The sequence below is a fragment of the Chiloscyllium punctatum genome, chromosome 33, assembly GCF_047496795.1.
Source record: "Chiloscyllium punctatum isolate Juve2018m chromosome 33, sChiPun1.3, whole genome shotgun sequence".
In the NCBI taxonomy this organism is placed as follows: domain Eukaryota; kingdom Metazoa; phylum Chordata; class Chondrichthyes; order Orectolobiformes; family Hemiscylliidae; genus Chiloscyllium; species Chiloscyllium punctatum.
The window spans coordinates 71,480,053-71,507,135 of NC_092771.1; the positions used below are offsets into that span (position 1 = coordinate 71,480,053).

General features: G+C 45.9%; 6 non-coding genes across 6 annotated transcripts; all 6 read right to left on the minus strand.

Annotated features, from left to right (window-relative positions):
• Nucleotides 1–801: 801 nt before the first annotated feature.
• Nucleotides 802–883, minus strand: trnal-cag (transfer RNA leucine (anticodon CAG)). The gene has a single exon. It is a non-coding gene; the product is annotated as a tRNA-Leu (tRNA).
• Nucleotides 884–4,197: 3,314 nt separating this feature from the next.
• trnal-cag (transfer RNA leucine (anticodon CAG)) lies at nt 4,198–4,279 on the minus strand. The gene has a single exon. It is a non-coding gene; the product is annotated as a tRNA-Leu (tRNA).
• A 3,333-nt stretch (nt 4,280–7,612) lies between these two features.
• Nucleotides 7,613–7,694, minus strand: trnal-cag (transfer RNA leucine (anticodon CAG)). The gene has a single exon. It is a non-coding gene; the product is annotated as a tRNA-Leu (tRNA).
• Nucleotides 7,695–11,008: 3,314 nt separating this feature from the next.
• On the minus strand, nt 11,009–11,090 carry trnal-cag (transfer RNA leucine (anticodon CAG)). The gene has a single exon. It is a non-coding gene; the product is annotated as a tRNA-Leu (tRNA).
• Nucleotides 11,091–14,404: 3,314 nt separating this feature from the next.
• trnal-cag (transfer RNA leucine (anticodon CAG)) lies at nt 14,405–14,486 on the minus strand. Its single transcript has one exon. It is a non-coding gene; the product is annotated as a tRNA-Leu (tRNA).
• Nucleotides 14,487–21,196: 6,710 nt separating this feature from the next.
• trnal-cag (transfer RNA leucine (anticodon CAG)) lies at nt 21,197–21,278 on the minus strand. Its single transcript has one exon. It is a non-coding gene; the product is annotated as a tRNA-Leu (tRNA).
• Nucleotides 21,279–27,083: the final 5,805 nt, after the last annotated feature.

Consider the following 27,083-nt stretch of genomic DNA (forward strand, 5'->3'; position numbering starts at 1 on the left):
AGAAACCCTGTTAACTCGTAATGTACTGAGCGAATCGCAAAACAGTAAGCATTTAACACGGAACACAAACAAAACTGGCATGCCGAATGCATTTTCAGACACAGAGATGCATGAATGCTAAATGTGAGACAGTCCGAGGGCATGAGTCATAAAGTAATCTCACAACTAACAACAGGGCAATTCCAAACTACTCTTTCAAACATACTGCAGCCTTAGTGCACCAACACTTCCCAGACAATGCCGAAAAGAGAGAAAGAAAGAACATAATAAGAACGGGCCATAAAAAGTGAATTTCACCAATCACAGTCTCGATTAGATTACCTTTCCCTTCCGATGTCTCCTAAACGGAAATATAGGAAATGGGAGAAATTCAATAACATATGACATCGAAATTCATTGGATCGATTTTCCAATTGGCCATAAAACCAAATAACGACGAGTCGAGTCACCACATTACGAGTTAACGGGGTTTCTGAGGTAACTTCCAGCAGCAAAAATCCTCAACTGAGGGTCTGGGAAAATTTCACGGAGTATGGTCAGTCGGAGCAAACGTAAGGAAGTCGTTCGTTTCTGCAGTGTTTCATCACAACAGCGATGGAATAATAGTCTCCATTCGGTTCCAGTGAACGCACAAATTGCCTGGAACAGCAGAGCTGTTTGCGATTTTCTGCGTGGCACTAACCCACACCACAGTTAATTCCCCGGGAAGGAAACCCATTTTACTTTTGTTTTCAACATCAATACAGTGGGGACCGAAACAGCATTTTAACAAGCTGCAGCATTGGAGTTAAACAGCAGAAATGGCAGTGGCGGGATTCGAACCCGCGCCCCTTTCAAGGCTGGAACCTGGATCCAGCGCCTTAGACCGCTCGGCCACACTACCAGCCGGCAGCCCAGACCGTTTTCTTGCAGTTCCAATTGTGCCCCTGCATAACAACAGATGCAAAGTCACATGAAAAGGGTTCCATGATCCCTCTCCGACTCGCACAGCTTCTGGGATGTGCCCGGCTACAATGTCAATTTCGCAGCAGATAATGATAGCCCATCAATCCAGACAAAAATCAATGGTAAGCTGAGTCTATCTTCTCAGACTCTTTTCAGCTACAAATGTATCTGTGAGTGCGTGACAATATATGTTCGCTTATGATTTGGTCAAATAACCATGAGCTGCTTGACATTACTGCAATTTCGATTCTTGCTTTGCTAAATGATTTCATCCCATTGCTCGAAACAGGACGACTTTCACGTTTACACGGAACACGAAACACACCGGACTACAGGGAAAATGCACAAAGCTGAGCAGGCCGTGTTCCAAATCATACCGTGCAGCATTTATTCAGTCACTGTGTCTGTTTTGCAGAATAAGGGTCCCAAAGAAAGTTCTCTACCCTAAAACCGGAGGTCGCATCACATTACGAGAACGACAGATCACATTGTGAGGATGCTCTGACCTCGGAGCCAGTTCGAGATGACACTTTCCGTGCCTTTTACCTTAACCGTGCAATTTGCTGCAGAGATGTTCACTCCTGGACATGAGCCTCGTGGATACCAACTGAGTCGGAAACCTGTGTGGGAATCGACGAGAAGCGACTCAAACAATTTTGCTAACTCCCATGGTGCTCATTAGAAATGGAGTTTCTGTTCAACCTCAATCTAAAAGGCAGTTTCTGAACCTAGTAACAGAACTCAAAAGGTAATTACCTCACCCCAGCCCCACTCCGGAAGAGGTGCTAACTGCCCTTGATTGCTTTTTGTTCACGATGTGAAGAGCTCTCACGCCTGAGTCACCTTCACGTCTCTGTTTGCTGAGTGAATCACAAAGAAGGAGCTTCACCAGAGCTGCAATTGCCACACTTCTCCACACACCCTCCCCGTTTACATTTTCCTGCTCGTCAGTGATTTAAAGAAAATTAAATGGATGCGATGTCATTCTGTAGCCTCTCTGTCGATTCCTCCGTTTGAGTTCCAACATGGCTTAGATCTCGGGGCGCACCTTAATACTAGCGACGCTATGACAGCACAGGTCCGGAGGTTCCTCTGAAAGTGTATGTTTTTTTTTCATTGCTGTTGCTGATTGAATGAGCCACAAACGTGCAAACCGCTCCAAAACATGATTCAGGACCTCTGGTGCCAACTCTCGCGCGTTGAATAACGACAGACAGCTTCCAAATGAGGCCTTTCAGAGACGACTTTGGGGTACGGTTGACAGTCAGACAAGTTCAGGAATTCGTGGTGCGCTGTGACACCAGCGCATCAGCTTCTTCCCTGCCTTTGAACCGGGCCGCCTGCGCAAGGAATGCAAATGCGGTACTGCTTTTCGTGGAAGGATTAGAACGCGGCAACTACACTCTCAAACAGAATGACATATGATCAGAACCAGGTTGGAGAAAAACTTTATAATTCTTTGCACAGTAATTAAATGGAGTTGCCTTACATTTCACTCCGAGAGCAGATTCGAAGGCAGGTTTGCAGGTGGGAAAGCAAGCAAGGAAGCTGTGTTCTTGTGCATGTGAAAGGCTGCAGTTGAAGAACAAAGCAGTTTCTGCCCAGTTTCGAACGCGAAGACGGCTACACTACGGACACTAGCCGCGGCTGCCGTGCTGCAGCTTAATGGCATCCACCACTGAAAGTTGAAGCCATTCTACGTTTCACCTTTCTGTTTCCAAAAAATTGTTATTGTCCAGCGTAATTAACATCTTGAAAACGTAAAAAAAACCACGTGAAATTGATGACAAAATATAGACAAGGAAGTCGTCAATGTTTGGACCGTAGGGCGAGGTGGAATAAGCTGGGACGACTTTCCCCGCAGCATATCGGCTGCAACATGATCTTTTGGAAGGGTTGTAAACTGAGTATTTATGTGTTTTACCCAAGTTGGGGTGAGTTGAAAACTCGAGAGCATAGGTTTAAGGTGAGTGGGCTGAAATTGACAAAGGACCTGAGGCACATTTCCCACACAGAAGGTTGTGCGTGTTTGGAATGAGCTAACAGAGGAAGTGGAGGAGGCTTTTACACTCAGAAAATTGCAAAGGTAATCGGATGAGTCTCTGGATAGGATGGTTTTAGCGGGATTCGGGCCAAATGCTGGGGAACGGGTCTTGTTTAATTTTAGCTATGTGGTGAGCATGGACGAGATACACCGAAGTATCTGATTCCACGCGGTGTACCCCAATAACGTCGTGTTGCTTACACCGGCTTTAAAGGATTACTTTTTAGCAGAGCTTGCCGTCGCAGTCTGTGGCACAATCGTTTAATCTGTTCGACTGCTCACGGGAAAGCTATTATTGTGAAACACTGCAGAAACGAACGACTTCCTTACTGTTGCTCCGACTGACCATACTCCGTGAAATTTTCCCAGACCCTCAGTTGAGGATTTTTGCTGCTGGAAGTTACCTCAGAAACCCTGTTAACTCGTAATGTACTGAGCGAATCGCAAAACAGTAAGCATTTAACACGGAACACAAACAAAACTGGCATGCCGAATGCATTTTCAGACACAGAGATGCATGAATGCTAAATGTGAGACAGTCCGAGGGCATGAGTCATAAAGTAATCTCACAACTAACAACAGGGCAATTCCAAACTACTCTTTCAAACATACTGCAGCCTTAGTGCACCAACACTTCCCAGACAATGCCGAAAAGAGAGAAAGAAAGAACATAATAAGAACGGGCCATAAAAAGTGAATTTCACCAATCACAGTCTCGATTAGATTACCTTTCCCTTCCGATGTCTCCAGGACGGAAATATAGGAAATGGGAGAAATTCAATAACATATGACATCGAAATTCATTGGATCGATTTTCCAATTGGCCATAAAACCAAATAACGACGAGTCGAGTCACCACATTACGAGTTAACGGGGTTTCTGAGGTAACTTCCAGCAGCAAAAATCCTCAACTGAGGGTCTGGGAAAATTTCACGGAGTATGGTCAGTCGGAGCAAACGTAAGGAAGTCGTTCGTTTCTGCAGTGTTTCATCACAACAGCGATGGAATAATAGTCTCCATTCGGTTCCAGTGAACGCACAAATTGCCTGGAACAGCAGAGCTGTTTGCGATTTTCTGCGTGGCACTAACCCACACCACAGTTAATTCCCCGGGAAGGAAACCCATTTTACTTTTGTTTTCAACATCAATACAGTGGGGACCGAAACAGCATTTTAACAAGCTGCAGCATTGGAGTTAAACAGCAGAAATGGCAGTGGCGGGATTCGAACCCGCGCCCCTTTCAAGACTGGAATCTGGATCCAGCGCCTTAGACCGCTCGGCCACACTACCAGCCGGCGGCCACGCTACCAGCCGGCAGCCCAGACCGTTTTCTTGCAGTTCCAATTGTGCCCCTGCATAACAACAGATGCAAAGTCACATGAAAAGGGTTCCATGATCCCTCTCCGACTCGCACAGCTTCTGGGATGTGCCCGGCTGCAATGTCAATTTCGCAGCAGATAATGATAGCCCATCAATCCAGACAAAAATCAATGGTAAGCTGAGTCTATCTTCTCAGACTCTTTTCAGCTACAAATGTATCTGTGAGTGCGTGACAATATATGTTTGCTTATGATTTGGTCAAATAACCATGAGCTGCTTGACATTACTGCAATTTCGATTCTTGCTTTGCTAAATGATTTCATCCCATTGCTCGAAACAGGACGACTTTCACGTTTACACGGAACACGAAACACACCGGACTACAGGGAAAATGCACAAAGCTGAGCAGGCCGTGTTCCAAATCATACCGTGCAGCATTTATTCAGTCACTGTGTCTGTTTTGCAGAATAAGGGTCCCAAAGAAAGTTCTCTACCCTAAAACCGGAGGTCGCATCACATTACGAGAACGACAGATCACATTGTGAGGATGCTCTGACCTCGGAGCCAGTTCGAGATGACACTTTCCGTGCCTTTTACCTGAACCGTGCAATTTGCTGCAGAGATGTTCACTCCTGGACATGAGCCTCGTGGATACCAACTGAGTCGGAAACCTGTGTGGGAATCGACGAGAAGCGACTCAAACAATTTTGCTAACTCCCATGGTGCTCATTAGAAATGGAGTTTCTGTTCAACCTCAATCTAAAAGGCAGTTTCTGAACCTAGTAACAGAACTCAAAAGGTAATTACCTCACCCCAGCCCCACTCCGGAAGAGGTGCTAACTGCCCTTGATTGCTTTTTGTTCACGAAATGAAGAGCTCTCACGCCTGAGTCACCTTCACGTCTCTGTTTGCTGAGTGAATCACAAAGAAGGAGCTTCACCAGAGCTGCAATTGCCACACTTCTCCACACACCCTCCCCGTTTACATTTTCCTGCTCGTCAGTGATTTAAAGAAAATTAAATGGATGCGATGTCATTCTGTAGCCTCTCTGTCGATTCCTCCGTTTGAGTTCCAACATGGCTTAGATCTCGGGGCGCACCTTAATACTAGCGACGCTATGACAGCACAGGTCCGGAGGTTCCTCTGAAAGTGTATGTTTTTTTTTCATTGCTGTTGCTGATTGAATGAGCCACAAACGTGCAAACCGCTCCAAAACATGATTCAGGACCTCTGGTGCCAACTCTCGCGCGTTGAATAACGACAGACAGCTTCCAAATGAGGCCTTTCAGAGACGACTTTGGGGTACGGTTGACAGTCAGACAAGTTCAGGAATTCGTGGTGCGCTGTGACACCAGCGCATCAGCTTCTTCCCTGCCTTTGAACCGGGCCGCCTGCGCAAGGAATGCAAATGCGGTACTGCTTTTCGTGGAAGGATTAGAACGCGGCAACTACACTCTCAAACAGAATGACATATGATCAGAACCAGGTTGGAGAAAAACTTTATAATTCTTTGCACAGTAATTAAATGGAGTTGCCTTACATTTCACTCCGAGAGCAGATTCGAAGGCAGGTTTGCAGATGGGAAAGCAAGCAAGGAAGCTGTGTTCTTGTGCATGTGAAAGGCTGCAGTTGAAGAACAAAGCAGTTTCTGCCCAATTTCGAACGCGAAGGCGGCTGCACTACGGACACTAGCCGAGGCTGCCGTACTGCAGCTTAATGGCATCCACCACTGAAAGTTGAAGCCATTCTACGTTTCACCTTTCTGTTTCCAAAAAATTGTTATTGTCCAGCGTAATTAACATCTTGAAAACGTAAAAAAAACCACGTGAAATTGATGACAAAATATAGACAAGGAAGTCGTCAATGTTTGGACCGTAGGGCGAGGTGGAATAAGCTGGGACGACTTTCCCCGCAGCATATCGGCTGCAACATGATCTTTTGGAAGGGTTGTAAACTGAGTATTTATGTGTTTTACCCAAGTTGGGGTGAGTTGAAAACTCGAGAGCATAGGTTTAAGGTGAGTTGGCTGAAATTGACAAAGGACCTGAGGCACATTTCCCACACAGAAGGTTGTGCGTGTTTGGAATGAGCTAACAGAGGAAGTGGAGGAGGCTTTTACACTCAGAAAATTGCAAAGGTAATCGGATGAGTCTCTGGATAGGATGGTTTTAGCGGGATTCGGGCCAAATGCTGGGGAACGGGTCTTGTTTAATTTTGGCTATGTGGTGAGCATGGACGAGATACACCGAAGTATCTGATTCCACGCGGTGTACCCCAATAACGTCGTGTTGCTTACACCGGCTTTAAAGGATTACTTTTTAGCAGAGCTTGCCGTCGCAGTCTGTGGCACAATCGTTTAATCTGTTCGACTGCTCACGGGAAAGCTATTATTGTGAAACACTGCAGAAACGAACGACTTCCTTACTGTTGCTCCGACTGACCATACTCCGTGAAATTTTCCCAGACCCTCAGTTGAGGATTTTTGCTGCTGGAAGTTACCTCAGAAACCCTGTTAACTCGTAATGTACTGAGCGAATCGCAAAACAGTAAGCATTTAACACGGAACACAAACAAAACTGGCATGCCGAATGCATTTTCAGACACAGAGATGCATGAATGCTAAATGTGAGACAGTCCGAGGGCATGAGTCATAAAGTAATCTCACAACTAACAACAGGGCAATTCCAAACTACTCTTTCAAACATACTGCAGCCTTAGTGCACCAACACCTCCCAGACAATGCCGAAAAGAGAGAAAGAAAGAACATAATAAGAACGGGCCATAAAAAGTGAATTTCACCAATCACAGTCTCGATTAGATTACCTTTCCCTTCCGATGTCTCCAGGACGGAAATATAGGAAATGGGAGAAATTCAATAACATATGACATCGAAATTCATTGGATCGATTTTCCAATTGGCCATAAAACCAAATAACGACGAGTCGAGTCACCACATTACGAGTTAACGGGGTTTCTGAGGTAACTTCCAGCAGCAAAAATCCTCAACTGAGGGTCTGGGAAAATTTCACGGAGTATGGTCAGTCGGAGCAAACGTAAGGAAGTCGTTCGTTTCTGCAGTGTTTCATCACAACAGCGATGGAATAATAGTCTCCATTCGGTTCCAGTGAACGCACAAATTGCCTGGAACAGCAGAGCTGTTTGCGATTTTCTGCGTGGCACTAACCCACACCACAGTTAATTCCCCGGGAAGGAAACCCATTTTACTTTTGTTTTCAACATCAATACAGTGGGGACCGAAACAGCATTTTAACAAGCTGCAGCATTGGAGTTAAACAGCAGAAATGTCAGTGGCGGGGTTCGAACCCGCGCCCCTTTCAAGACTGGAATCTGGATCCAGCGCCTTAGACCGCTCGGCCACACTACCAGCCGGCAGCCCAGACCGTTTTCTTGCAGTTCCAATTGTGCCCCTGCATAACAACAGATGCAAAGTCACATGAAAAGGGTTCCATGATCCCTCTCCGACTCGCACAGCTTCTGGGATGTGCCCGGCTGCAATGTCAATTTCGCAGCAGATAATGATAGCCCATCAATCCAGACAAAAATCAATGGTAAGCTGAGTCTATCTTCTCAGACTCTTTTCAGCTACAAATGTATCTGTGAGTGCGTGACAATATATGTTCGCTTATGATTTGGTCAAATAACCATGAGCTGCTTGACATTACTGCAATTTCGATTCTTGCTTTGCTAAATGATTTCATCCCATTGCTCGAAACAGGACGACTTTCACGTTTACACGGAACACGAAACACACCGGACTACAGGGAAAATGCACAAAGCTGAGCAGGCTGTGTTCCAAATCATACCGTGCAGCATTTATTCAGTCACTGTGTCTGTTTTGCAGAATAAGGGTCCCAAAGAAAGTTCTCTACCCTAAAACCGGAGGTCGCATCACATTACGAGAACGACAGATCACATTGTGAGGATGCTCTGACCTCGGAGCCAGTTCGAGATGACACTTTCCGTGCCTTTTACCTTAACCGTGCAATTTGCTGCAGAGATGTTCACTCCTGGACATGAGCCTCGTGGATACCAACTGAGTCGGAAACCTGTGTGGGAATCGACGAGAAGCGACTCAAACAATTTTGCTAACTCCCATGGTGCTCATTAGAAATGGAGTTTCTGTTCAACCTCAATCTAAAAGGCAGTTTCTGAACCTAGTAACAGAACTCAAAAGGTAATTACCTCACCCCAGCCCCACTCCGGAAGAGGTGCTAACTGCCCTTGATTGCTTTTTGTTCACGATGTGAAGAGCTCTCACGCCTGAGTCACCTTCACGTCTCTGTTTGCTGAGTGAATCACAAAGAAGGAGCTTCACCAGAGCTGCAATTGCCACACTTCTCCACACACCCTCCCCGTTTACATTTTCCTGCTCGTCAGTGATTTAAAGAAAATTAAATGGATGCGATGTCATTCTGTAGCCTCTCTGTCGATTCCTCCGTTTGAGTTCCAACATGGCTTAGATCTCGGGGCGCACCTTAATACTAGCGACGCTATGACAGCACAGGTCCGGAGGTTCCTCTGAAAGTGTATGTTTTTTTTTCATTGCTGTTGCTGATTGAATGAGCCACAAACGTGCAAACCGCTCCAAAACATGATTCAGGACCTCTGGTGCCAACTCTCGCGCGTTGAATAACGACAGACAGCTTCCAAATGAGGCCTTTCAGAGACGACTTTGGGGTACGGTTGACAGTCAGACAAGTTCAGGAATTCGTGGTGCGCTGTGACACCAGCGCATCAGCTTCTTCCCTGCCTTTGAACCGGGCCGCCTGCGCAAGGAATGCAAATGCGGTACTGCTTTTCGTGGAAGGATTAGAACGCGGCAACTACACTCTCAAACAGAATGACATATGATCAGAACCAGGTTGGAGAAAAACTTTATAATTCTTTGCACAGTAATTAAATGGAGTTGCCTTACATTTCACTCCGAGAGCAGATTCGAAGGCAGGTTTGCAGATGGGAAAGCAAGCAAGGAAGCTGTGTTCTTGTGCATGTGAAAGGCTGCAGTTGAAGAACAAAGCAGTTTCTGCCCAGTTTCGAACGCGAAGACGGCTACACTACGGATACTAGCCGCGGCTGCCGTACTGCAGCTTAATGGCATCCACCACTGAAAGTTGAAGCCATTCTACGTTTCACCTTTCTGTTTCCAAAAAATTGTTATTGTCCAGCGTAATTAACATCTTGAAAACGTAAAAAAAACCACGTGAAATTGATGACAAAATATAGACAAGGAAGTCGTCAATGTTTGGACCGTAGGGCGAGGTGGAATAAGCTGGGACGACTTTCCCCGCAGCATATCGGCTGCAACATGATCTTTTGGAAGGGTTGTAAACTGAGTATTTATGTGTTTTACCCAAGTTGGGGTGAGTTGAAAACTCGAGAGCATAGGTTTAAGGTGAGTGGGCTGAAATTGACAAAGGACCTGAGGCACATTTCCCAAACAGAAGGTTGTGCGTGTTTGGAATGAGCTAACAGAGGAAGTGGAGGAGGCTTTTACACTCAGAAAATTGCAAAGGTAATCGGATGAGTCTCTGGATAGGATGGTTTTAGCGGGATTCGGGCCAAATGCTGGGGAACGGGTCTTGTTTAATTTTGGCTATGTGGTGAGCATGGACGAGATACACCGAAGTATCTGATTCCACGCGGTGTACCCCAATAACGTTGTGTTGCTTACACCGGCTTTAAAGGATTACTTTTTAGCAGAGCTTGCCGTCGCAGTCTGTGGCACAATCGTTTAATCTGTTCGACTGCTCACGGGAAAGCTATTATTGTGAAACACTGCAGAAACGAACGACTTCCTTACTGTTGCTCCGACTGACCATACTCCGTGAAATTTTCCCAGACCCTCAGTTGAGGATTTTTGCTGCTGGAAGTTACCTCAGAAACCCTGTTAACTCGTAATGTACTGAGCGAATCGCAAAACAGTAAGCATTTAACACGGAACACAAACAAAACTGGCATGCCGAATGCATTTTCAGACACAGAGATGCATGAATGCTAAATGTGAGACAGTCCGAGGGCATGAGTCATAAAGTAATCTCACAACTAACAACAGGGCAATTCCAAACTACTCTTTCAAACATACTGCAGCCTTAGTGCACCAACACTTCCCAGACAATGCCGAAAAGAGAGAAAGAAAGAACATAATAAGAACGGGCCATAAAAAGTGAATTTCACCAATCACAGTCTCGATTAGATTACCTTTCCCTTCCGATGTCTCCAGGACGGAAATATAGGAAATGGGAGAAATTCAATAACATATGACATCGAAATTCATTGGATCGATTTTCCAATTGGCCATAAAACCAAATAACGACGAGTCGAGTCACCACATTACGAGTTAACGGGGTTTCTGAGGTAACTTCCAGCAGCAAAAATCCTCAACTGAGGGTCTGGGAAAATTTCACGGAGTATGGTCAGTCGGAGCAAACGTAAGGAAGTCGTTCGTTTCTGCAGTGTTTCATCACAACAGCGATGGAATAATAGTCTCCATTCGGTTCCAGTGAACGCACAAATTGCCTGGAACAGCAGAGCTGTTTGCGATTTTCTGCGTGGCACTAACCCACACCACAGTTAATTCCCCGGGAAGGAAACCCATTTTACTTTTGTTTTCGACATCAATACAGTGGGGACCGAAACAGCATTTTAACAAGCTGCAGCATTGGAGTTAAACAGCAGAAATGTCAGTGGCGGGGTTCGAACCCGCGCCCCTTTCAAGACTGGAATCTGGATCCAGCGCCTTAGACCGCTCGGCCACACTACCAGCCGGCAGCCCAGACCGTTTTCTTGCAGTTCCAATTGTGCCCCTGCATAACAACAGATGCAAAGTCACATGAAAAGGGTTCCATGATCCCTCTCCGACTCGCACAGCTTCTGGGATGTGCCCGGCTGCAATGTCAATTTCGCAGCAGATAATGATAGCCCATCAATCCAGACAAAAATCAATGGTAAGCTGAGTCTATCTTCTCAGACTCTTTTCAGCTACAAATGTATCTGTGAGTGCGTGACAATATATGTTCGCTTATGATTTGGTCAAATAACCATGAGCTGCTTGACATTACTGCAATTTCGATTCTTGCTTTGCTAAATGATTTCATCCCATTGCTCGAAACAGGACGACTTTCACGTTTACACGGAACACGAAACACACCGGACTACAGGGAAAATGCACAAAGCTGAGCAGGCCGTGTTCCAAATCATACCGTGCAGCATTTATTCAGTCACTGTGTCTGTTTTGCAGAATAAGGGTCCCAAAGAAAGTTCTCTACCCTAAAACCGGAGGTCGCATCACATTACGAGAACGACAGATCACATTGTGAGGATGCTCTGACCTCGGAGCCAGTTCGAGATGACACTTTCCGTGCCTTTTACCTTAACCGTGCAATTTGCTGCAGAGATGTTCACTCCTGGACATGAGCCTCGTGGATACCAACTGAGTCGGAAACCTGTGTGGGAATCGACGAGAAGCGACTCAAACAATTTTTGCTAACTCCCATGGTGCTCATTAGAAATGGAGTTTCTGTTCAACCTCAATCTAAAAGGCAGTTTCTGAACCTAGTAACAGAACTCAAAAGGTAATTACCTCACCCCAGCCCCACTCCGGAAGAGGTGCTAACTGCCCTTGATTGCTTTTTGTTCACGATGTGAAGAGCTCTCACGCCTGAGTCACCTTCACGTCTCTGTTTGCTGAGTGAATCACAAAGAAGGAGCTTCACCAGAGCTGCAATTGCCACACTTCTCCACACACCCTCCCCGTTTACATTTTCCTGCTCGTCAGTGATTTAAAGAAAATTAAATGGATGCGATGTCATTCTGTAGCCTCTCTGTCGATTCCTCCGTTTGAGTTCCAACATGGCTTAGATCTCGGGGCGCACCTTAATACTAGCGACGCTATGACAGCACAGGTCCGGAGGTTCCTCTGAAAGTGTATGTTTTTTTTTCATTGCTGTTGCTGATTGAATGAGCCACAAACGTGCAAACCGCTCCAAAACATGATTCAGGACCTCTGGTGCCAACTCTCGCGCGTTGAATAACGACAGACAGCTTCCAAATGAGGCCTTTCAGAGACGACTTTGGGGTACGGTTGACAGTCAGACAAGTTCAGGAATTCGTGGTGCGCTGTGACACCAGCGCATCAGCTTCTTCCCTGCCTTTGAACCGGGCCGCCTGCGCAAGGAATGCAAATGCGGTACTGCTTTTCGTGGAAGGATTAGAACGCGGCAACTACACTCTCAAACAGAATGACATATGATCAGAACCAGGTTGGAGAAAAACTTTATAATTCTTTGCACAGTAATTAAATGGAGTTGCCTTACATTTCACTCCGAGAGCAGATTCGAAGGCAGGTTTGCAGATGGGAAAGCAAGCAAGGAAGCTGTGTTCTTGTGCATGTGAAAGGCAGCAGTTGAAGAACAAAGCAGTTTCTGCCCAATTTCGAACGCGAAGGCGGCTGCACTACGGACACTAGCCGAGGCTGCCGTACTGCAGCTTAATGGCATCCACCACTGAAAGTTGAAGCCATTCTACGTTTCACCTTTCTGTTTCCAAAAAATTGTTATTGTCCAGCGTAATTAACATCTTGAAAACGTAAAAAAAACCACGTGAAATTGATGACAAAATATAGACAAGGAAGTCGTCAATGTTTGGACCGTAGGGCGAGGTGGAATAAGCTGGGACGACTTTCCCCGCAGCATATCGGCTGCAACATGATCTTTTGGAAGGGTTGTAAACTGAGTATTTATGTGTTTTACCCAAGTTGGGGTGAGTTGAAAACTCGAGAGCATAGGTTTAAGGTGAGTGGGCTGAAATTGACAAAGGACCTGAGGCACATTTCCCACACAGAAGGTTGTGCGTGTTTGGAATGAGCTAACAGAGGAAGTGGAGGAGGCTTTTACACTCAGAAAATTGCAAAGGTAATCGGATGAGTCTCTGGATAGGATGGTTTTAGCGGGATTCGGGCCAAATGCTGGGGAACGGGTCTTGTTTAATTTTGGCTATGTGGTGAGCATGGACGAGATACACCGAAGTATCTGATTCCACGCGGTGTACCCCAATAACGTTGTGTTGCTTACACCGGCTTTAAAGGATTACTTTTTAGCAGAGCTTGCCGTCGCAGTCTGTGGCACAATCGTTTAATCTGTTCGACTGCTCACGGGAAAGCTATTATTGTGAAACACTGCAGAAACGAACGACTTCCTTACTGTTGCTCCGACTGACCATACTCCGTGAAATTTTCCCAGACCCTCAGTTGAGGATTTTTGCTGCTGGAAGTTACCTCAGAAACCCTGTTAACTCGTAATGTACTGAGCGAATCGCAAAACAGTAAGCATTTAACACGGAACACAAACAAAACTGGCATGCCGAATGCATTTTCAGACACAGAGATGCATGAATGCTAAATGTGAGACAGTCCGAGGGCATGAGTCATAAAGTAATCTCACAACTAACAACAGGGCAATTCCAAACTACTCTTTCAAACATACTGCAGCCTTAGTGCACCAACACTTCCCAGACAATGCCGAAAAGAGAGAAAGAAAGAACATAATAAGAACGGGCCATAAAAAGTGAATTTCACCAATCACAGTCTCGATTAGATTACCTTTCCCTTCCGATGTCTCCAGGACGGAAATATAGGAAATGGGAGAAATTCAATAACATATGACATCGAAATTCATTGGATCGATTTTCCAATTGGCCATAAAACCAAATAACGACGAGTCGAGTCACCACATTACGAGTTAACGGGGTTTCTGAGGTAACTTCCAGCAGCAAAAATCCTCAACTGAGGGTCTGGGAAAATTTCACGGAGTATGGTCAGTCGGAGCAAACGTAAGGAAGTCGTTCGTTTCTGCAGTGTTTCATCACAACAGCGATGGAATAATAGTCTCCATTCGGTTCCAGTGAACGCACAAATTGCCTGGAACAGCAGAGCTGTTTGCGATTTTCTGCGTGGCACTAACCCACACCACAGTTAATTCCCCGGGAAGGAAACCATTTTACTTTTGTTTTCAACATCAATACAGTGGGGACCGAAACAGCATTTTAACAAGCTGCAGCATTGGAGTTAAACAGCAGAAATGGCAGTGGCGGGATTCGAACCCTCGGCCCTTTCAAGACTGGAATCTGGATCCAGCGCCTTAGACCGCTCGGCCACACTACCAGCCGGCAGCCCAGACCGTTTTCTTGCAGTTCCAATTGTGCCCCTGCATAACAACAGATGCAAAGTCACAAGAAAAGGGTTCCATGATCCCTCTCCGACTCGCACAGCTTCTGGGATGTGCCCGGCTGCAATGTCAATTTCGCAGCAGATAATGATAGCCCATCAATCCAGACAAAAATCAATGGTAAGCTGAGTCTATCTTCTCAGACTCTTTTCAGCTACAAATGTATCTGTGAGTGCGTGACAATATATGTTTGCTTATGATTTGGTCAAATAACCATGAGCTGCTTGACATTACTGCAATTTCGATTCTTGCTTTGCTAAATGATTTCATCCCATTGCTCGAAACAGGACGACTTTCACGTTTACACGGAACACGAAACACACCGGACTACAGGGAAAATGCACAAAGCTGAGCAGGCCGTGTTCCAAATCATACCGTGCAGCATTTATTCAGTCACTGTGTCTGTTTTGCAGAATAAGGGTCCCAAAGAAAGTTCTCTACCCTAAAACCGGAGGTCGCATCACATTACGAGAACGACAGATCACATTGTGAGGATGCTCTGACCTCGGAGCCAGTTCGAGATGACACTTTCCGTGCCTTTTACCTGAACCGTGCAATTTGCTGCAGAGATGTTCACTCCTGGACATGAGCCTCGTGGATACCAACTGAGTCGGAAACCTGTGTGGGAATCGACGAGAAGCGACTCAAACAATTTTGCTAACTCCCATGGTGCTCATTAGAAATGGAGTTTCTGTTCAACCTCAATCTAAAAGGCAGTTTCTGAACCTAGTAACAGAACTCAAAAGGTAATTACCTCACCCCAGCCCCACTCCGGAAGAGGTGCTAACTGCCCTTGATTGCTTTTTGTTCACGAAATGAAGAGCTCTCACGCCTGAGTCACCTTCACGTCTCTGTTTGCTGAGTGAATCACAAAGAAGGAGCTTCACCAGAGCTGCAATTGCCACACTTCTCCACACACCCTCCCCGTTTACATTTTCCTGCTCGTCAGTGATTTAAAGAAAATTAAATGGATGCGATGTCATTCTGTAGCCTCTCTGTCGATTCCTCCGTTTGAGTTCCAACATGGCTTAGATCTCGGGGCGCACCTTAATACTAGCGACGCTATGACAGCACAGGTCCGGAGGTTCCTCTGAAAGTGTATGTTTTTTTTTCATTGCTGTTGCTGATTGAATGAGCCACAAACGTGCAAACCGCTCCAAAACATGATTCAGGACCTCTGGTGCCAACTCTCGCGCGTTGAATAACGACAGACAGCTTCCAAATGAGGCCTTTCAGAGACGACTTTGGGGTACGGTTGACAGTCAGACAAGTTCAGGAATTCGTGGTGCGCTGTGACACCAGCGCATCAGCTTCTTCCCTGCCTTTGAACCGGGCCGCCTGCGCAAGGAATGCAAATGCGGTACTGCTTTTCGTGGAAGGATTAGAACGCGGCAACGACACTCTCAAACAGAATGGCATATGATCAGAACCAGGTTGGAGAAAAACTTTATAATTCTTTGCACAGTAATTAAATGGAGTTGCCTTACATTTCACTCCGAGAGCAGATTCGAAGGCAGGTTTGCAGATGGGAAAGCAAGCAAGGAAGCTGTGTTCTTGTGCATGTGAAAGGCTGCAGTTGAAGAACAAAGCAGTTTCTGCCCAGTTTCGAACGCGAAGGCGGCTGCACTACGGACACTAGCCGAGGCTGCCGTACTGCAGCTTAATGGCATCCACCACTGAAAGTTGAAGCCATTCTACGTTTCACCTTTCTGTTTCCAAAAAATTGTTATTGTCCAGCGTAATTAACATCTTGAAAACGTAAAAAAAACCACGTGAAATTGATGACAAAATATAGACAAGGAAGTCGTCAATGTTTGGACCGTAGGGCGAGGTGGAATAAGCTGGGACGACTTTCCCCGCAGCATATCGGCTGCAACATGATCTTTTGGAAGGGTTGTAAACTGAGTATTTATGTGTTTTACCCAAGTTGGGGTGAGTTGAAAACTCGAGAGCATAGGTTTAAGGTGAGTGGGCTGAAATTGACAAAGGACCTGAGGCACATTTCCCACACAGAAGGTTGTGCGTGTTTGGAATGAGCTAACAGAGGAAGTGGAGGAGGCTTTTACACTCAGAAAATTGCAAAGGTAATCGGATGAGTCTCTGGATAGGATGGTTTTAGCGGGATTCGGGCCAAATGCTGGGGAACGGGTCTTGTTTAATTTTGGCTATGTGGTGAGCATGGACGAGATACACCGAAGTATCTGATTCCACGCGGTGTACCCCAATAACGTTGTGTTGCTTACACCGGCTTTAAAGGATTACTTTTTAGCAGAGCTTGCCGTCGCAGTCTGTGGCACAATCGTTTAATCTGTTCGACTGCTCACGGGAAAGCTATTATTGTGAAACACTGCAGAAACGAACGACTTCCTTACAGTTGCTCCGACTGACCATACTCCGTGAAATTTTCCCAGACCCTCAGTTGAGGATTTTTGCTGCTGGAAGTTACCTCAGAAACCCTGTTAACTCGTAATGTACTGAGCGAATCGCAAAACAGTAAGCATTTAACACGGAACACAAACAAAACTGGCATGCCGAATGCATTTTCAGACACAGAGATGCATGAATGCTAAATGTGAGACAGTCCGAGGGCATGAGTCATAAAGTAATCTCACAACTAACAACAGGGCAATTCCAAACTACTCTTTCAAACATACTGCAGCCTTAGTGCACCAACACTTCCCAGACAATGCCGAAAAGAGAGAAAGAAAGAACATAATAAGAACGGGCCATAAAAAGTGAATTTCACCAATCACAGTCTCGATTAGATTCCCTTTCCCTTCCGATGTCTCCAGGACGGAAATATAGGAAATGGGAGAAATTCAATAACATATGACATCGAAATTCATTGGATCGATTTTCCAATTGGCCATAAAACCAAATAACGACGAGTCGAGTCACCACATTACGAGTTAACGGGGTTTCTGAGGTAACTTCCAGCAGCAAAAATCCTCAACTGAGGGTCTGGGAAAATTTCACGGAGTATGGTCAGTCGGAGCAAACGTAAGGAAGTCGTTCGTTTCTGCAGTGTTTCATCACAACAGCGATGGAATAATAGTCTCCATTCGGTTCCAGTGAACGCACAAATTGCCTGGAACAGCAGAGCTGTTTGCGATTTTCTGCGTGGCACTAACCCACACCACAGTTAATTCCCCGGGAAGGAAACCCATTTTACTTTTGTTTTCAACATCAATACAGTGGGGACCGAAACAGCATTTTAACAAGCTGCAGCATTGGAGTTAAACAGCAGAAATGGCAGTGGCAGGATTCGAACCCGAGCCCCGTTCAAGACTGGAACTTGGATCCAGCGCCTTAGACCGCTCGGCCACTCTACCAGGCAGACGCCCAGGCCGATTTCTTGCAGTTCCAATTGTGCCCCTGCATAACAACAGATGCAAAGTCACAAGAAAAGGGTTCCATGATCCCTCTCCGACTCGCACAGCTTCTGGGATGTGCCCGGCTGCAATGTCAATTTCGCAGCAGATAATGATAGCCCATCAATCCAGACAAAAATCAATGGTAAGCTGAGTCTATCTTCTCAGACTCTTTTCAGCTACAAATGTATCTGTGAGTGCGTGACAATATATGTTTGCTTATGATTTGGTCAAATAACCATGAGCTGCTTGACATTACTGCAATTTCGATTCTTGCTTTGCTAAATGATTTCATCCCATTGCTCGAAACAGGACGACTTTCACGTTTACACGGAACACGAAACACACCGGACTACAGGGAAAATGCACAAAGCTGAGCAGGCCGTGTTCCAAATCATACCGTGCAGCATTTATTCAGTCACTGTGTCTGTTTTGCAGAATAAGGGTCCCAAAGAAAGTTCTCTACCCTAAAACCGGAGGTCGCATCACATTACGAGAACGACAGATCACATTGTGAGGATGCTCTGACCTCGGAGCCAGTTCGAGATGACACTTTCCGTGCCTTTTACCTTAACCGTGCAATTTGCTGCAGAGATGTTCACTCCTGGACATGAGCCTCGTGGATACCAACTGAGTCGGAAACCTGTGTGGGAATCGACGAGAAGCGACTCAAACAATTTTGCTAACTCCCATGGTGCTCATTAGAAATGGAGTTTCTGTTCAACCACAATCTAAAAGGCAGTTTCTGAACCTAGTAACAGAACTCAAAAGGTAATTACCTCACCCCAGCCCCACTCCGGAAGAGGTGCTAACTGCCCTTGATTGCTTTTTGTTCACGAAATGAAGAGCTCTCACGCCTGAGTCACCTTCACGTCTCTGTTTGCTGAGTGAATCACAAAGAAGGAGCTTCACCAGAGCTGCAATTGCCACACTTCTCCACACACCCTCCCCGTTTACATTTTCCTGCTCGTCAGTGATTTAAAGAAAATTAAATGGATGCGATGTCATTCTGTAGCCTCTCTGTCGATTCCTCCGTTTGAGTTCCAACATGGCTTAGATCTCGGGGCGCACCTTAATACTAGCGACGCTATGACAGCACAGGTCCGGAGGTTCCTCTGAAAGTGTATGTTTTTTTTTCATTGCTGTTGCTGATTGAATGAGCCACAAACGTGCAAACCGCTCCAAAACATGATTCAGGACCTCTGGTGCCAACTCTCGCGCGTTGAATAACGACAGACAGCTTCCAAATGAGGCCTTTCAGAGACGACTTTGGGGTACGGTTGACAGTCAGACAAGTTCAGGAATTCGTGGTGCGCTGTGACACCAGCGCATCAGCTTCTTCCCTGCCTTTGAACCGGGCCGCCTGCGCAAGGAATGCAAATGCGGTACTGCTTTTCGTGGAAGGATTAGAACGCGGCAACGACACTCTCAAACAGAATGGCATATGATCAGAACCAGGTTGGAGAAAAACTTTATAATTCTTTGCACAGTAATTAAATGGAGTTGCCTTACATTTCACTCCGAGAGCAGATTCGAAGGCAGGTTTGCAGATGGGAAAGCAAGCAAGGAAGCTGTGTTCTTGTGCATGTGAAAGGCTGCAGTTGAAGAACAAAGCAGTTTCTGCCCAGTTTCGAACGCGAAGGCGGCTGCACTACGGACACTAGCCGAGGCTGCCGTACTGCAGCTTAATGGCATCCACCACTGAAAGTTGAAGCCATTCTACGTTTCACCTTTCTGTTTCCAAAAAATTGTTATTGTCCAGCGTAATTAACATCTTGAAAACGTAAAAAAAACCACGTGAAATTGATGACAAAATATAGACAAGGAAGTCGTCAATGTTTGGACCGTAGGGCGAGGTGGAATAAGCTGGGACGACTTTCCCCGCAGCATATCGGCTGCAACATGATCTTTTGGAAGGGTTGTAAACTGAGTATTTATGTGTTTTACCCAAGTTGGGGTGAGTTGAAAACTCGAGAGCATAGGTTTAAGGTGAGTGGGCTGAAATTGACAAAGGACCTGAGGCACATTTCCCACACAGAAGGTTGTGCGTGTTTGGAATGAGCTAACAGAGGAAGTGGAGGAGGCTTTTACACTCAGAAAATTGCAAAGGTAATCGGATGAGTCTCTGGATAGGATGGTTTTAGCGGGATTCGGGCCAAATGCTGGGGAACGGGTCTTGTTTAATTTTGGCTATGTGGTGAGCATGGACGAGATACACCGAAGTATCTGATTCCACGCGGTGTACCCCAATAACGTTGTGTTGCTTACACCGGCTTTAAAGGATTACTTTTTAGCAGAGCTTGCCGTCGCAGTCTGTGGCACAATCGTTTAATCTGTTCGACTGCTCACGGGAAAGCTATTATTGTGAAACACTGCAGAAACGAACGACTTCCTTACAGTTGCTCCGACTGACCATACTCCGTGAAATTTTCCCAGACCCTCAGTTGAGGATTTTTGCTGCTGGAAGTTACCTCAGAAACCCTGTTAACTCGTAATGTACTGAGCGAATCGCAAAACAGTAAGCATTTAACACGGAACACAAACAAAACTGGCATGCCGAATGCATTTTCAGACACAGAGATGCATGAATGCTAAATGTGAGACAGTCCGAGGGCATGAGTCATAAAGTAATCTCACAACTAACAACAGGGCAATTCCAAACTACTCTTTCAAACATACTGCAGCCTTAGTGCACCAACACTTCCCAGACAATGCCGAAAAGAGAGAAAGAAAGAACATAATAAGAACGGGCCATAAAAAGTGAATTTCACCAATCACAGTCTCGATTAGATTCCCTTTCCCTTCCGATGTCTCCAGGACGGAAATATAGGAAATGGGAGAAATTCAATAACATATGACATCGAAATTCATTGGATCGATTTTCCAATTGGCCATAAAACCAAATAACGACGAGTCGAGTCACCACATTACGAGTTAACGGGGTTTCTGAGGTAACTTCCAGCAGCAAAAATCCTCAACTGAGGGTCTGGGAAAATTTCACGGAGTATGGTCAGTCGGAGCAAACGTAAGGAAGTCGTTCGTTTCTGCAGTGTTTCATCACAACAGCGATGGAATAATAGTCTCCATTCGGTTCCAGTGAACGCACAAATTGCCTGGAACAGCAGAGCTGTTTGCGATTTTCTGCGTGGCACTAACCCACACCACAGTTAATTCCCCGGGAAGGAAACCCATTTTACTTTTGTTTTCAACATCAATACAGTGGGGACCGAAACAGCATTTTAACAAGCTGCAGCATTGGAGTTAAACAGCAGAAATGTCAGTGGCGGGATTCGAACCCGCGCCCCTTTCAAGACTGGAATCTGGATCCAGCGCCTTAGACCGCTCGGCCACACTACCAGCCGGCGGCCACGCTACCAGCCGGCAGCCCAGACCGTTTTCTTGCAGTTCCAATTGTGCCCCTGCATAACAACAGATGCAAAGTCACATGAAAAGGGTTCCATGATCCCTCTCCGACTCGCACAGCTTCTGGGATGTGCCCGGCTGCAATGTCAATTTCGCAGCAGATAATGATAGCCCATCAATCCAGACAAAAATCAATGGTAAGCTGAGTCTATCTTCTCAGACTCTTTTCAGCTACAAATGTATCTGTGAGTGCGTGACAATATATGTTTGCTTATGATTTGGTCAAATAACCACGAGCTGCTTGACATTACTGCAATTTCGATTCTTGCTTTGCTAAATGATTTCATCCCATTGCTCGAAACAGGACGACTTTCACGTTTACACGGAACACGAAACACACCGGACTACAGGGAAAATGCACAAAGCTGAGCAGGCCGTGTTCCAAATCATACCGTGCAGCATTTATTCAGTCACTGTGTCTGTTTTGCAGAATAAGGGTCCCAAAGAAAGTTCTCTACCCTAAAACCGGAGGTCGCATCACATTACGAGAACGACAGATCACATTGTGAGGATGCTCTGACCTCGGAGCCAGTTCGAGATGACACTTTCCGTGCCTTTTACCTGAACCGTGCAATTTGCTGCAGAGATGTTCACTCCTGGACATGAGCCTCGTGGATACCAACTGAGTCGGAAACCTGTGTGGGAATCGACGAGAAGCGACTCAAACAATTTTGCTAACTCCCATGGTGCTCATTAGAAATGGAGTTTCTGTTCAACCTCAATCTAAAAGGCAGTTTCTGAACCTAGTAACAGAACTCAAAAGGTAATTACCTCACCCCAGCCCCACTCCGGAAGAGGTGCTAACTGCCCTTGATTGCTTTTTGTTCACGAAATGAAGAGCTCTCACGCCTGAGTCACCTTCACGTCTCTGTTTGCTGAGTGAATCACAAAGAAGGAGCTTCACCAGAGCTGCAATTGCCACACTTCTCCACACACCCTCCCCGTTTACATTTTCCTGCTCGTCAGTGATTTAAAGAAAATTAAATGGATGCGATGTCATTCTGTAGCCTCTCTGTCGATTCCTCCGTTTGAGTTCCAACATGGCTTAGATCTCGGGGCGCACCTTAATACTAGCGACGCTATGACAGCACAGGTCCGGAGGTTCCTCTGAAAGTGTATGTTTTTTTTTCATTGCTGTTGCTGATTGAATGAGCCACAAACGTGCAAACCGCTCCAAAACATGATTCAGGACCTCTGGTGCCAACTCTCGCGCGTTGAATAACGACAGACAGCTTCCAAATGAGGCCTTTCAGAGACGACTTTGGGGTACGGTTGACAGTCAGACAAGTTCAGGAATTCGTGGTGCGCTGTGACACCAGCGCATCAGCTTCTTCCCTGCCTTTGAACCGGGCCGCCTGCGCAAGGAATGCAAATGCGGTACTGCTTTTCGTGGAAGGATTAGAACGCGGCAACTACACTCTCAAACAGAATGACATATGATCAGAACCAGGTTGGAGAAAAACTTTATAATTCTTTGCACAGTAATTAAATGGAGTTGCCTTACATTTCACTCCGAGAGCAGATTCGAAGGCAGGTTTGCAGATGGGAAAGCAAGCAAGGAAGCTGTGTTCTTGTGCATGTGAAAGGCTGCAGTTGAAGAACAAAGCAGTTTCTGCCCAATTTCGAACGCGAAGGCGGCTGCACTACGGACACTAGCCGAGGCTGCCGTACTGCAGCTTAATGGCATCCACCACTGAAAGTTGAAGCCATTCTACGTTTCACCTTTCTGTTTCCAAAAAATTGTTATTGTCCAGCGTAATTAACATCTTGAAAACGTAAAAAAAACCACGTGAAATTGATGACAAAATATAGACAAGGAAGTCGTCAATGTTTGGACCGTAGGGCGAGGTGGAATAAGCTGGGACGACTTTCCCCGCAGCATATCGGCTGCAACATGATCTTTTGGAAGGGTTGTAAACTGAGTATTTATGTGTTTTACCCAAGTTGGGGTGAGTTGAAAACTCGAGAGCATAGGTTTAAGGTGAGTTGGCTGAAATTGACAAAGGACCTGAGGCACATTTCCCACACAGAAGGTTGTGCGTGTTTGGAATGAGCTAACAGAGGAAGTGGAGGAGGCTTTTACACTCAGAAAATTGCAAAGGTAATCGGATGAGTCTCTGGATAGGATGGTTTTAGCGGGATTCGGGCCAAATGCTGGGGAACGGGTCTTGTTTAATTTTGGCTATGTGGTGAGCATGGACGAGATACACCGAAGTATCTGATTCCACGCGGTGTACCCCAATAACGTCGTGTTGCTTACACCGGCTTTAAAGGATTACTTTTTAGCAGAGCTTGCCGTCGCAGTCTGTGGCACAATCGTTTAATCTGTTCGACTGCTCACGGGAAAGCTATTATTGTGAAACACTGCAGAAACGAACGACTTCCTTACTGTTGCTCCGACTGACCATACTCCGTGAAATTTTCCCAGACCCTCAGTTGAGGATTTTTGCTGCTGGAAGTTACCTCAGAAACCCTGTTAACTCGTAATGTACTGAGCGAATCGCAAAACAGTAAGCATTTAACACGGAACACAAACAAAACTGGCATGCCGAATGCATTTTCAGACACAGAGATGCATGAATGCTAAATGTGAGACAGTCCGAGGGCATGAGTCATAAAGTAATCTCACAACTAACAACAGGGCAATTCCAAACTACTCTTTCAAACATACTGCAGCCTTAGTGCACCAACACCTCCCAGACAATGCCGAAAAGAGAGAAAGAAAGAACATAATAAGAACGGGCCATAAAAAGTGAATTTCACCAATCACAGTCTCGATTAGATTACCTTTCCCTTCCGATGTCTCCAGGACGGAAATATAGGAAATGGGAGAAATTCAATAACATATGACATCGAAATTCATTGGATCGATTTTCCAATTGGCCATAAAACCAAATAACGACGAGTCGAGTCACCACATTACGAGTTAACGGGGTTTCTGAGGTAACTTCCAGCAGCAAAAATCCTCAACTGAGGGTCTGGGAAAATTTCACGGAGTATGGTCAGTCGGAGCAAACGTAAGGAAGTCGTTCGTTTCTGCAGTGTTTCATCACAACAGCGATGGAATAATAGTCTCCATTCGGTTCCAGTGAACGCACAAATTGCCTGGAACAGCAGAGCTGTTTGCGATTTTCTGCGTGGCACTAACCCACACCACAGTTAATTCCCCGGGAAGGAAACCCATTTTACTTTTGTTTTCAACATCAATACAGTGGGGACCGAAACAGCATTTTAACAAGCTGCAGCATTGGAGTTAAACAGCAGAAATGGCAGTGGCGGGATTCGAACGCGCGCCCCTTTCAAGACTGGAATCTGGATCCAGCGCCTTAGACCGCTCGGCCACACTACCAGCCGGCAGCCCAGACCGTTTTCTTGCAGTTCCAATTGTGCCCCTGCATAACAACAGATGCAAAGTCACATGAAAAGGGTTCCATGATCCCTCTCCGACTCGCACAGCTTCTGGGATGTGCCCGGCTGCAATGTCAATTTCGCAGCAGATAATGATAGCCCATCAATCCAGACAAAAATCAATGGTAAGCTGAGTCTATCTTCTCAGACTCTTTTCAGCTACAAATGTATCTGTGAGTGCGTGACAATATATGTTTGCTTATGATTTGGTCAAATAACCATGAGCTGCTTGACATTACTGCAATTTCGATTCTTGCTTTGCTAAATGATTTCATCCCATTGCTCGAAACAGGACGACTTTCACGTTTACACGGAACACGAAACACACCGGACTACAGGGAAAATGCACAAAGCTGAGCAGGCCGTGTTCCAAATCATACCGTGCAGCATTTATTCAGTCACTGTGTCTGTTTTGCAGAATAAGGGTCCCAAAGAAAGTTCTCTACCCTAAAACCGGAGGTCGCATCACATTACGAGAACGACAGATCACATTGTGAGGATGCTCTGACCTCGGAGCCAGTTCGAGATGACACTTTCCGTGCCTTTTACCTTAACCGTGCAATTTGCTGCAGAGATGTTCACTCCTGGACATGAGCCTCGTGGATACCAACTGAGTCGGAAACCTGTGTGGGAATCGACGAGAAGCGACTCAAACAATTTTGCTAACTCCCATGGTGCTCATTAGAAATGGAGTTTCTGTTCAACCTCAATCTAAAAGGCAGTTTCTGAACCTAGTAACAGAACTCAAAAGGTAATTACCTCACCCCAGCCCCACTCCGGAAGAGGTGCTAACTGCCCTTGATTGCTTTTTGTTCACGAAATGAAGAGCTCTCACGCCTGAGTCACCTTCACGTCTCTGTTTGCTGAGTGAATCACAAAGAAGGAGCTTCACCAGAGCTGCAATTGCCACACTTCTCCACACACCCTCCCCGTTTACATTTTCCTGCTCGTCAGTGATTTAAAGAAAATTAAATGGATGCGATGTCATTCTGTAGCCTCTCTGTCGATTCCTCCGTTTGAGTTCCAACATGGCTTAGATCTCGGGGCGCACCTTAATACTAGCGACGCTATGACAGCACAGGTCCGGAGGTTCCTCTGAAAGTGTATGTTTTTTTTTCATTGCTGTTGCTGATTGAATGAGCCACAAACGTGCAAACCGCTCCAAAACATGATTCGGGACCTCTGGTGCCAACTCTCGCGCGTTGAATAACGACAGACAGCTTCCAAATGAGGCCTTTCAGAGACGACTTTGGGGTACGGTTGACAGTCAGACAAGTTCAGGAATTCGTGGTGCGCTGTGACACCAGCGCATCAGCTTCTTCCCTGCCTTTGAACCGGGCCGCCTGCGCAAGGAATGCAAATGCGGTACTGCTTTTCGTGGAAGGATTGGAACGCGGCAACGACACTCTCAAACAGAATGGCATATGATCAGAACCAGGTTGGAGAAAAACTTTATAATTCTTTGCACAGTAATTAAATGGAGTTGCCTTACATTTCACTCCGAGAGCAGATTCGAAGGCAGGTTTGCAGATGGGAAAGCAAGCAAGGAAGCTGTGTTCTTGTGCATGTGAAAGGCTGCAGTTGAAGAACAAAGCAGTTTCTGCCCAGTTTCGAACGCGAAGGCGGCTGCACTACGGACACTAGCCGAGGCTGCCGTACTGCAGCTTAATGGCATCCACCACTGAAAGTTGAAGCCATTCTACGTTTCACCTTTCTGTTTCCAAAAAATTGTTATTGTCCAGCGTAATTAACATCTTGAAAACGTAAAAAAAACCACGTGAAATTGATGACAAAATATAGACAAGGAAGTCGTCAATGTTTGGACCGTAGGGCGATGTGGAATAAGCTTGGACGACTTTCCCCGCAGCATATCGGCTGCAACATGATCTTTTGGAAGGGTTGTAAACTGAGTATTTATGTGTTTTACCCAAGTTGGGGTGAGTTGAAAACTCGAGAGCATAGGTTTAAGGTGAGTGGGCTGAAATTGACAAAGGACCTGAGGCACATTTCCCACACAGAAGGTTGTGCGTGTTTGGAATGAGCTAACAGAGGAAGTGGAGGAGGCTTTTACACTCAGAAAATTGCAAAGGTAATCGGATGAGTCTCTGGATAGGATGGTTTTAGCGGGATTCGGGCCAAATGCTGGGGAACGGGTCTTGTTTAATTTTGGCTATGTGGTGAGCATGGACGAGATACACCGAAGTATCTGATTCCACGCGGTGTACCCCAATAACGTCGTGTTGCTTACACCGGCTTTAAAGGATTACTTTTTAGCAGAGCTTGCCGTCGCAGTCTGTGGCACAATCGTTTAATCTGTTCGACTGCTCACGG